A 9,722-nucleotide genomic window follows, 5' to 3' on the forward strand; every position below is an offset into this window, starting at 1 on the left:
TCGTCCAAAATTAGTGAAAAAAGTCATAGTATAGTATGTTGTCCAAAAAAGGTCCAAAAAGTCATAGTATAGTATGTCGTCCAAAATCGGTCCAAAAAGTTATAGTATAGTATGTCGTCCAAAATCAGTCAAAAAAGTCATAGTATAGTATGTCGTCCAAAATCAGTCAAAAAAGTCATAGTATAGTATGTCGTCCAAAATCACTCAAAAAAGTCATAGTATAGTACGTCGTCCAAAATTAGTGGAAAAAGTCATAGTATAGTATGTCGTCCAAAATCAGTCAAAATGTCATAGAATATAGTATGTTGGATTGGAACCGGCGTCTCCTGGGGGAGGCTGGCATCCAATTGAGAGCGTAGCAGACCGCTTGGCCAATAAAAAACGAATTTGAAGCATTGCACACTTGTTAATCTAAACAAAAAACATGATGTCATCCTAAATCATTCAAAAAAATCATAGTATAGTATGTCGTCCAAAATCGGTCCAAAAAGTCATAGTATAGTATGTCGTCCAAGATTAGTGAAAAAAGTCATAGTATAGTATGTTGTCCAAAATCGGTCAAAAAAGTCATTGTATAGTATGTCGCCCAAAATCGGTCAAAAAAGTCATAGTATAGTATGTTGTCCAAAATTGGTCAAAAAAGTCATAGTATAGTATGTCGTCCAAAATCACTCAAAAAAGTCATAGTATAGTATGTCGTCCAAAATCGGTCAAAAAAGTCATAGTATAGTATGTTGTCCAAAATTGGTCAAAAAAGTCATAGTATAGTATTTCGTCCAAAATCTGTCCAAAAAGTCATAGTACAGTATGTCGTCCAAAATCGGTCAAAAAAGTCATAGTATATAGTATGTTGTCCACAATTAGTGAAAAAAGTCATAGTATAGTATGTCGTCCAAAATTGGTCCAAAAGGTCATAGCATAGTATGTTGTCCAAAATCGGTCCAAAAAGTCATAGTATAGCATGTCGTCCAAAATCAGTCAAAAAAGTCATAGTATAGTATGTCGTCCAAAATCGTTCAAAAAAGTCATAGTATAGTATGTCGTCCAAAATCAGTCAAAACAATTCTGAGTTACTGTCATGGGTTGGATTGGAACCGGTGTGCACTGAGAGGCTGGCACCCAAATGAGAGCGTCATAGACCGCTTGGCCAATTGAAAACTAGTTTTATGAGTTGCACACTAGTTAATCTAAACAAAAAACATGATGTCATCCAAAATCGTTCAAAAAAATCATAGTATAGTATGTCGTCCAAAATCGGTCAAAAAGGTCATAGTATAGTATGTCGTCCAAAATCACTCAAAAAAGTCAAAGTATAGTATGTCGTCCAAAATCACTCAAAAAAGTCATAGTATAGTATGTCGTCCAAAATCACTCAAAAAAGTCATAATATAGTATGTTGTCCAAAATCACTCAAAAAATTCATAGTATAGTACGTCGTCCAAAATTAGTGAAAAAAGTCATAGTATAGTATGTTGTCCAAAATCGGTCCAAAAAGTTATAGTATAGTAAGTTGTCCAAAATCAGTCAAAAAAGTCATAGTATATAGTATGTCGTCCAAAATTGGTCAAAAAAGTCATAGTATAGTATGTCGTCCAAAATCTGTCCAAAAAGTCATAGTATAGTATGTTGTCCAAAATCGGTCCAAAAAGTCATAGTAAAGTATGTCGTCCAAAATCGGTCAAAAAAGTTATAGTATAGTATGTTGTCCAAAATCAGACAAAAAAGTAATTGTATAGTATGTTGTCCAAAATCGGTCAAAAAAGTCATCGTATAGTATGTCGTCCAAAATCACTCAAAAAAGTAATTGTATAGTATGTCGTCCAAAATCGGTCAAAAAAGTCATAGTATAGTATGTTGTCCAAAATTAGTGAAAAAAGTCATAGTATAGTATGTCGTCCAAAATCGGTCAAAAAGGTCATAGTATAGTATGTCGTCCAAAATTGGTCAAAAAAGTCATAGTATAGTATGTCGTCCAAAATCACTCAAAAAAGTCATAGTATAGTATGTTGTCCAAAATCCCTCAAAAAATTCATAGTATAGTACGTCGTCCAAAATTAGTGAAAAAAGTCATAGTATAGTATGTTTTCCAAAATCGGTCCAAAAAGTTATAGTATAGTATGTCGTACAAAATCAGTCAAAAAAGTCATAGTATAGTATGTCGTCCAAAATCTGTCCAAAAAGTTATAGTATAGTATGTCGTCCAAAATTAGTGAAAAAAGTCATAGTATAGTATGTTGTCCAAAATCGGTCAAAAAAGTCATTGTATAGTATGTCGTCCAAAATCGGTCAAAAAAGTCATAGTATAGTATGTTGTCCAAAATTAGTGAAAAAAGTCATAGTATAGTATGTTGTCCAAAATCGGTCCAAAAAGTTATAGTATAGTATGTCGTCCAAAATCAGTCAAAAAAGTCATAGTATAGTATGTCGTCCAAAATTAGTGAAAAAAGTCATAGTATAGTATGTTGTCCAAAATCGGTCAAAAAAGTCATTGTATAGTATGTCGTCCAAAATCGGTCAAAAAAGTCATAGTATAGTATGTCGTCCAAAAAAGTCACAGTATAGTATGTCGTCCAAAATCAGTCAAAAAAGTCATAGTATAGTATGTCGTCCAAAATCGGTCATAAAGGTCATAGTATAGTATGTAGTCCAAAATCACTCAAAAAAGTCGTATAGTATGTCGTCCAAAATTGGTCAAAAAAGTCATAGTATAGTATGTCGTTCAAAATCACTCAAAAAAGACATAGTATAGTATGTCATTCAAAATCACTCAAAAAAGTCATAGTACAGTATGTTGTCCAAAATCGGTCCAAAAAGTTATAGTATAGTAAGTCGTCCAAAAAAGTCATAGTATAGTATGTCGTCCAAAATCAGTCAAGACAATTCTGAGTTACTGTCATGGGTTGGATTGGAACCGGTGTGCCCTGAGAGAGGCTGGCACCCAAATGAGGGCGTCGTAGACCGCTTGGCCAATTGAAAACTAATTTTATTCGTTGCACACTAGTTAATCTAAACAAAAAACATGATGTCATCCAAAATCGTTCAAAAAAATCATAGTATAGTATGTCGTCCAAAATTGGTCAAAAAAGTCATAGTATAGTATGTCGTCCAAAATCACTCAAAAAAGTCATACTATAGTATGTTGTCCAAAATCACTCAAAAAATTCATAGTATAGTACATCGTCCAAAATTAGTGAAAAAAGTGATAGTATAGTATGTTGTCCAAAATCTGTCCAAAAAGTTATAGTATACTATGTCGTCCAAAATCACTCAAAAAATTCATAGTATAGTACCTCGTCCAAAATTAGTGAAAAAAGTCATAGAATAGTATGTTGTCCAAAATAGGTCCGAAAAGTCATAGTATAGTATGTTGTCCAAAATCGGTCCAAAAAGTCATAGTAAAGTATGTCGTCCAAAGTCGGTCAAAAAAGTTATAGTATAGTATGTCGTCCAAAATCGGTCAAAAAAGTCATAGTATAGTATGTCGTCCAAAATCACTCAAAAAAGTCATACTATAGTATGTTGTACAAAATCACTCAAAAAATTCATAGTATAGTACGTCGTCCAAAATTAGTGAAAAAAGTCATAGTATAGTATGTTGTCCAAAATCGGTCCAAAAAGTTATAGTATAGTATGTCGTACAAAATCACTCAAAAAATTCATAGTATAGTACGTCGTCCAAAATTAGTGAAAAAAGTCATAGTATAGTATGTTGTCCAAAATCGGTCCAAAAAGTAATAGTATAGTATGTCGTCCAAAATCACTCAAAAAAGTCATAGTATAGTATGTCGTCCAAAATCACTCAAGTCAAGTCAAGTCAAGAGATCTTTATTGTCCCCGGAGGGCAATTTGTAGTGCAGCCAGCAGCATAAGACAACAGTAAAAACCAAGTACAACAGTGACACAACATACGCTAATAATAGAAATAGCAATAAAATACATACACAGGACAACAATTAACAATAGTTATTAAAATAGATAAAACAACCAATAAAGTGCAACCATGCCATCCTGGAAGAAACAGGATTTAAGTGACCACAGTGCTGTCAATTGTTAAGAAGGCCAATGGCCACTGGAACCCAGGTATTTTTAAATCTGTTGGTCCTGCATCTTGGCACATGAAATCTGCGTCTGGATGGGAGCAGTTTAAATTCAGGTGCCAAGGGATGGCTAGGGTCGGTCAGGACGAGTCTGGCTTTATTCAGGGCCCTAGTTTTGTACAGCAAGGAAATGTCTTTCAGTGGAGCACCAACTCAAAAAAGTCATAGTATAGTATGTCGTCCAAAATCACTCAAAAAAGTCATACCTATAGTATGTTGTCCAAAATCACTCAAAAAATTCATAGTATAGTACCTCGTCCAAAATTAGTGAAAAAAGTCATAGAATAGTATGTTGTCCAAAATAGGTCCGAAAAGTCATAGTATAGTATGTTGTCCAAAATCGGTCCAAAAAGTCATAGTAAAGTATGTCGTCCAAAGTCGGTCAAAAAAGTTATAGTATAGTATGTCGTCCAAAATCGGTCAAAAAAGTCATAGTATAGTATGTCGTCCAAACCACTCAAAAAAGTCATAGTATAGTATGTCGTCCAAAATCACTCAAAAAAGTCATAGTGTAGAATGTCGTCCAAAATCACTCAAAAAAGTCATAGTATAGTATGTCGTCCAAAATCACTCAAAAAAGTCATTGTATAGTATGTCGTCCAAAATCGGTCAAAAAAGTCATAGTATAGTATGTTGTCCAAAATTAGTGAAAAAAGTCATAGTATAGTATGTCGTCCAAAATCGGTCAAAAAGGTCATAGTATAGTATGTCGTCCAAAATCACTCAAAAAAGTCATAGTATAGTATGTCGTGCAAAATCACTCAAAAAAGTCATAGTATAGTATGTCGTCCAAAATCACTCAAAAAAGTCGTAGTATAGTATGTCGTCCAAAATCACTCAAAAAAGTCATTCTATAGTATGTTGTCCAAAATCACTCAAAAAATTCATAGTATAGTACGTCGTCCAAAATTAGTGAAAAAAGTCATTGTATAGTATGTTGTCCAAAATCACTCAAAAAATTCATAGTATAGTACGTCGTCCAAAATTAGTGAAAAAAGTCATTGTATAGTATGTTGTCCAAAATCGGTCCAAAAAGTTATAGTATAGTATGTTGTCCAAAATCAGTCAAAAAAGTCATAGTATAGTATGTCGTCCAAAATTGGTCAAAAAAGTCATAGTATAGTATGTCGTCCAAAATTAGTGAAAAAAGTCATAGTATAGTATGTTGTCCAAAATCGGTCAAAAAAGTCATTGTATAGTATGTCGTCCAAAATCGGTCAAAAAAGTCATAGTATAGTATGTTGTCCAAAATTAGTGAAAAAAGTCATAGTATAGTATGTCGTCCAAAATCGGTCAAAAAGGTCATAGTATAGTATGTCGTCCAAAATTGGTCAAAAAAGTCATAGTATATTATGTCGTCCAAAATCACTCAAAAACGTCATACTATAGTATGTTGTCCAAAATCGGTCCAAAAAGTTATAGTATAGTATGTTGTCCAAAATCAGTCAAAAAAGTCATAGTATAGTATGTCATCCAAAATTGGTCAAAAAAGTCATAGTATAGTATGTCGTCCAAAATTAGTGAAAAAGGTCATAGTATAGTATGTCGTCCAAAATTGGTCAAAAAAGTCATAGTATATTATGTCGTCCAAAATCACTCAAAAACGTCATACTATAGTATGTTGTCCAAAATCGGTCCAAAAAGTTATAGTATAGTATGTTGTCCAAAATCAGTCAAAAAAGTCATAGTATAGTATGTCGTCCAAAATTGGTCAAAAAAGTCATAGTATAGTATGTCGTCCAAAATTAGTGAAAAAAGTCATAGTATAGTATGTTGTCCAAAATCGGTCAAAAAAGTCATTGTATAGTATGTCGTCCAAAATCGGTCAAAAAAGTCATAGTATAGTATGTTGTCCAAAATTAGTGAAAAAAGTCATAGTATAGTATGTCGTCCAAAATCGGTCAAAAAGGTCATAGTATAGTATGTCGTCCAAAATTGGTCAAAAAAGTCATAGTATATTATGTCGTCCAAAATCACTCAAAAAAGTCATACTATAGTATGTTGTCCAAAATCACTCAAAAATTTCATAGTATAGTACATCGTCCAAAATTAGTAAAAAAAGTGATAGTATAGTATGTTGTCCAAAATCTGTCCAAAAAGTTATAGTATACTATGTCGTCCAAAATCAGTCAAAAAAGTCATAGTATAGTATGTCGTCCAAAATCTGTCCAAAAAGTCATAGTATAGTATGTTGTCCAAAATCGGTCCAAAAAGTCATAGTAAAGTATGTCGTCCAAAATCGGTCAAAAAAGTTATAGTATAGTCTGTCGTCCAAAATCGGTCAAAAAAGTCATAGTATAGTATGTCGTCCAAAATCACTCAAAAAGTCATAGTATAGTATGTCGTCCAAAATCACTCAAAAAAGTCATACTATAGTATGTTGTCCAAAATCACTCAAAAATTTCATAGTATAGTACATCGTCCAAAATTAGTAAAAAAAGTGATAGTATAGTATGTTGTCCAAAATCTGTCCAAAAAGTTATAGTATACTATGTCGTCCAAAATCAGTCAAAAAAGTCATAGTATAGTATGTCGTCCAAAATCTGTCCAAAAAGTCATAGTATAGTATGTTGTCCAAAATCGGTCCAAAAAGTCATAGTAAAGTATGTCGTCCAAAATCGGTCAAAAAAGTTATAGTATAGTCTGTCGTCCAAAATCGGTCAAAAAAGTCATAGTATAGTATGTCGTCCAAAATCACTCAAAAAGTCATAGTATAGTATGTCGTCCAAAATCACTCAAAAAAGTCATAGTATAGTATGTCGTCCAAAATCACTCAAAAAAGTCATACTATAGTATGTTGTCCAAAATCCCTCAAAAAATTCATAGTATAGTATGTCGTCCAAAATTAGTGAAAAAAGTCATAGTATAGTATGTTGTCCAAAATCGGTCCAGAAAGTTATAGTATAGTATGTCGTCCAAAATCAGTCAAAAAAGTCATAGTATAGTATGTTGTCCAAAATCGGTCCAGAAAGTTATAGTATAGTATGTCGTCCAAAATCAGTCAAAAAAGTCATAGTATAGTATGTCGTCCAAAATTGGTCAAAAAAGTCATAGTATAGTATGTCGTCCAAAATTTGTGAAAAAAGTCATAGTATAGTATGTCGTCCAAAATTGGTCAAAAAGGTCATAGTATAGTATGTCGTCCAAAATTGGTCAAAAAGGTCATACTATAGTATGTCGTCCAAAATTAGTGAAAAAAGTCATAGTATAGTATGTTGTCCAAAATCGGTCCAGAAAGTTATAGTATAGTATGTCGTCCAAAATCAGTCAAAAAAGTCATAGTATAGTATGTTGTCCAAAATCGGTCCAGAAAGTTATAGTATAGTATGTCGTCCAAAATCAGTCAAAAAAGTCATAGTATAGTATGTCGTCCAAAATTGGTCAAAAAAGTCATAGTATAGTATGTCGTCCAAAATTAGTGAAAAAAGTCATAGTATAGTATGTCGTCCAAAATTGGTCAAAAAGGTCATAGTATAGTATGTCGTCCAAAATTGGTCAAAAAGGTCATAGTATAGTATGTTGTCCAAAATTAGTGAAAAAAGTCATACTATAGTATGTTGTCCAAAATTAGTGAAAAAAGTCATAGTATAGTATGTCGTCCAAAATCGGTCAAAAAGGTCATAGTATAGTATGTCGTCCAAAATTGGTCAAAAAGGTCATAGTATAGTATGTCGTCCAAAATTGGTCAAAAAGGTCATACTATAGTATGTTGTCCAAAATCCCTCAAAAAATTCATAGTATAGTATGTCGTCCAAAATTAGTGAAAAAAGTCATAGTATAGTATGTTGTCCAAAATCGGTCCAGAAAGTTATAGTATAGTATGTCGTCCAAAATCAGTCAAAAAAGTCATAGTATAGTATGTTGTCCAAAATCGGTCCAGAAAGTTATAGTATAGTATGTCGTCCAAAATCAGTCAAAAAAGTCATAGTATAGTATGTCGTCCAAAATTGGTCAAAAAAGTCATAGTATAGTATGTCGTCCAAAATTAGTGAAAAAAGTCATAGTATAGTATGTCGTCCAAAATTGGTCAAAAAGGTCATAGTATAGTATGTCGTCCAAAATTGGTCAAAAAGGTCATAGTATAGTATGTTGTCCAAAATTAGTGAAAAAAGTCATACTATAGTATGTTGTCCAAAATTAGTGAAAAAAGTCATAGTATAGTATGTCGTCCAAAATCGGTCAAAAAGGTCATAGTATAGTATGTCGTCCAAAATTGGTCAAAAAAGTCATAGTATGGTATGTCGTCCAAAATCACTCAAAAAAGTCATACTATAGTATGTTGTCCAAAATCACTCAAAAAATTCATAGTATAGTACGTCGTCCAAAATTAGTGAAAAAAGTCATAGTATAGTATGTTGTCCAAAATCGGTCCAAAGAGTTATAGTATAGTATGTCGTACAAAATCACTCAAAAAATTCATAGTATAGTACGTCGTCCAAAATTAGTGAAAAAAGTCATAGTATAGTATGTTGTCCAAAATCGGTCCAAAAAGTAATAGTATAGTATGTCGTCCAAAATCACTCAAAAAAGTCATAGTATAGTATGTCGTCCAAAATCACTCAAAAAAGTCATAGTATAGTATGTCGTCCAAAATCACTCAAAAAAGTCATACTATAGTATGTTGTCCAAAATCACTCAAAAAATTCATAGTATAGTACCTCGTCCAAAATTAGTGAAAAAAGTCATAGTATAGTATGTTGTCCAAAATCGGTCCAAAAAGTTATAGTATAGTATGTCGTCCAAAATCAGTCAAAAAAGTCATAGTATAGTATGTTGTCCAAAATCGGTCAAAAAAGTCATTGTAAAGTATGTCGTCCAAAATCGGTCAAAAAATTCATAGTATAGTACCTCGTCCAAAATTAGTGAAAAAAGTCATAGTATAGTATGTTGTCCAAAATCACTCAAAAAATTCATAGTATAGTACCTCGTCCAAAATTAGTGAAAAAAGTCATAGTATAGTATGTTGTCCAAAATCGGACCAAAAAGTTATAGTATAGTATGTCGTCCAAAATCAGTGAAAAAAGTCATAGTATAGTATGTTGTCCAAAATCGGTCAAAAAAGTCATTGTATAGTATGTCGTCCAAAATCGGTCAAAAAAGTCATAGTATAGTATGTTGTCCAAAATTAGTGAAAAAAGTCATAGTATAGTATGTCGTCCAAAATCGGTCCAAAAAGTCATAGTATAGTATGTCGTCCAAAATCGGTCAAAAAAGTTGTAGTATAGTTTGTCGTCCAAAATTGGTCAAAATAGTCATAGTATAGTATGTCGTCCAAAATCTGCCAAAAAGTCATAGTATAGTATGTTGTCCAAAATCAGTCAAAAAAGTCATAGTATAGCATGTCGTCCAAAATCACTCAAAAAAGTCATAGTATAGTATGTCGTCCAAAATCACTCAAAAAAGTCATAGTATAGTATGTCGTCCAAAATCACTCAAACAAGTCATAGTATAGAATGTCGTTGACAATTTGACAAAAATGTCATTGTTTAGTATGTCGTCCAAAATGAGATAAAAATGTCATATTTAAAAATGTGCATTTGTATGTGAAAGTTACTGTTAAAAAAGGTGGGAAGTGAACATTGGTCCCCGAACATCTTCACATTATCAAATTTTTGCCCTCATTAC

Source organism: Solea solea, chromosome 17 (assembly GCF_958295425.1).
Source record: "Solea solea chromosome 17, fSolSol10.1, whole genome shotgun sequence".
NCBI classification, from domain to species: Eukaryota; Metazoa; Chordata; class Actinopteri; order Pleuronectiformes; family Soleidae; genus Solea; species Solea solea.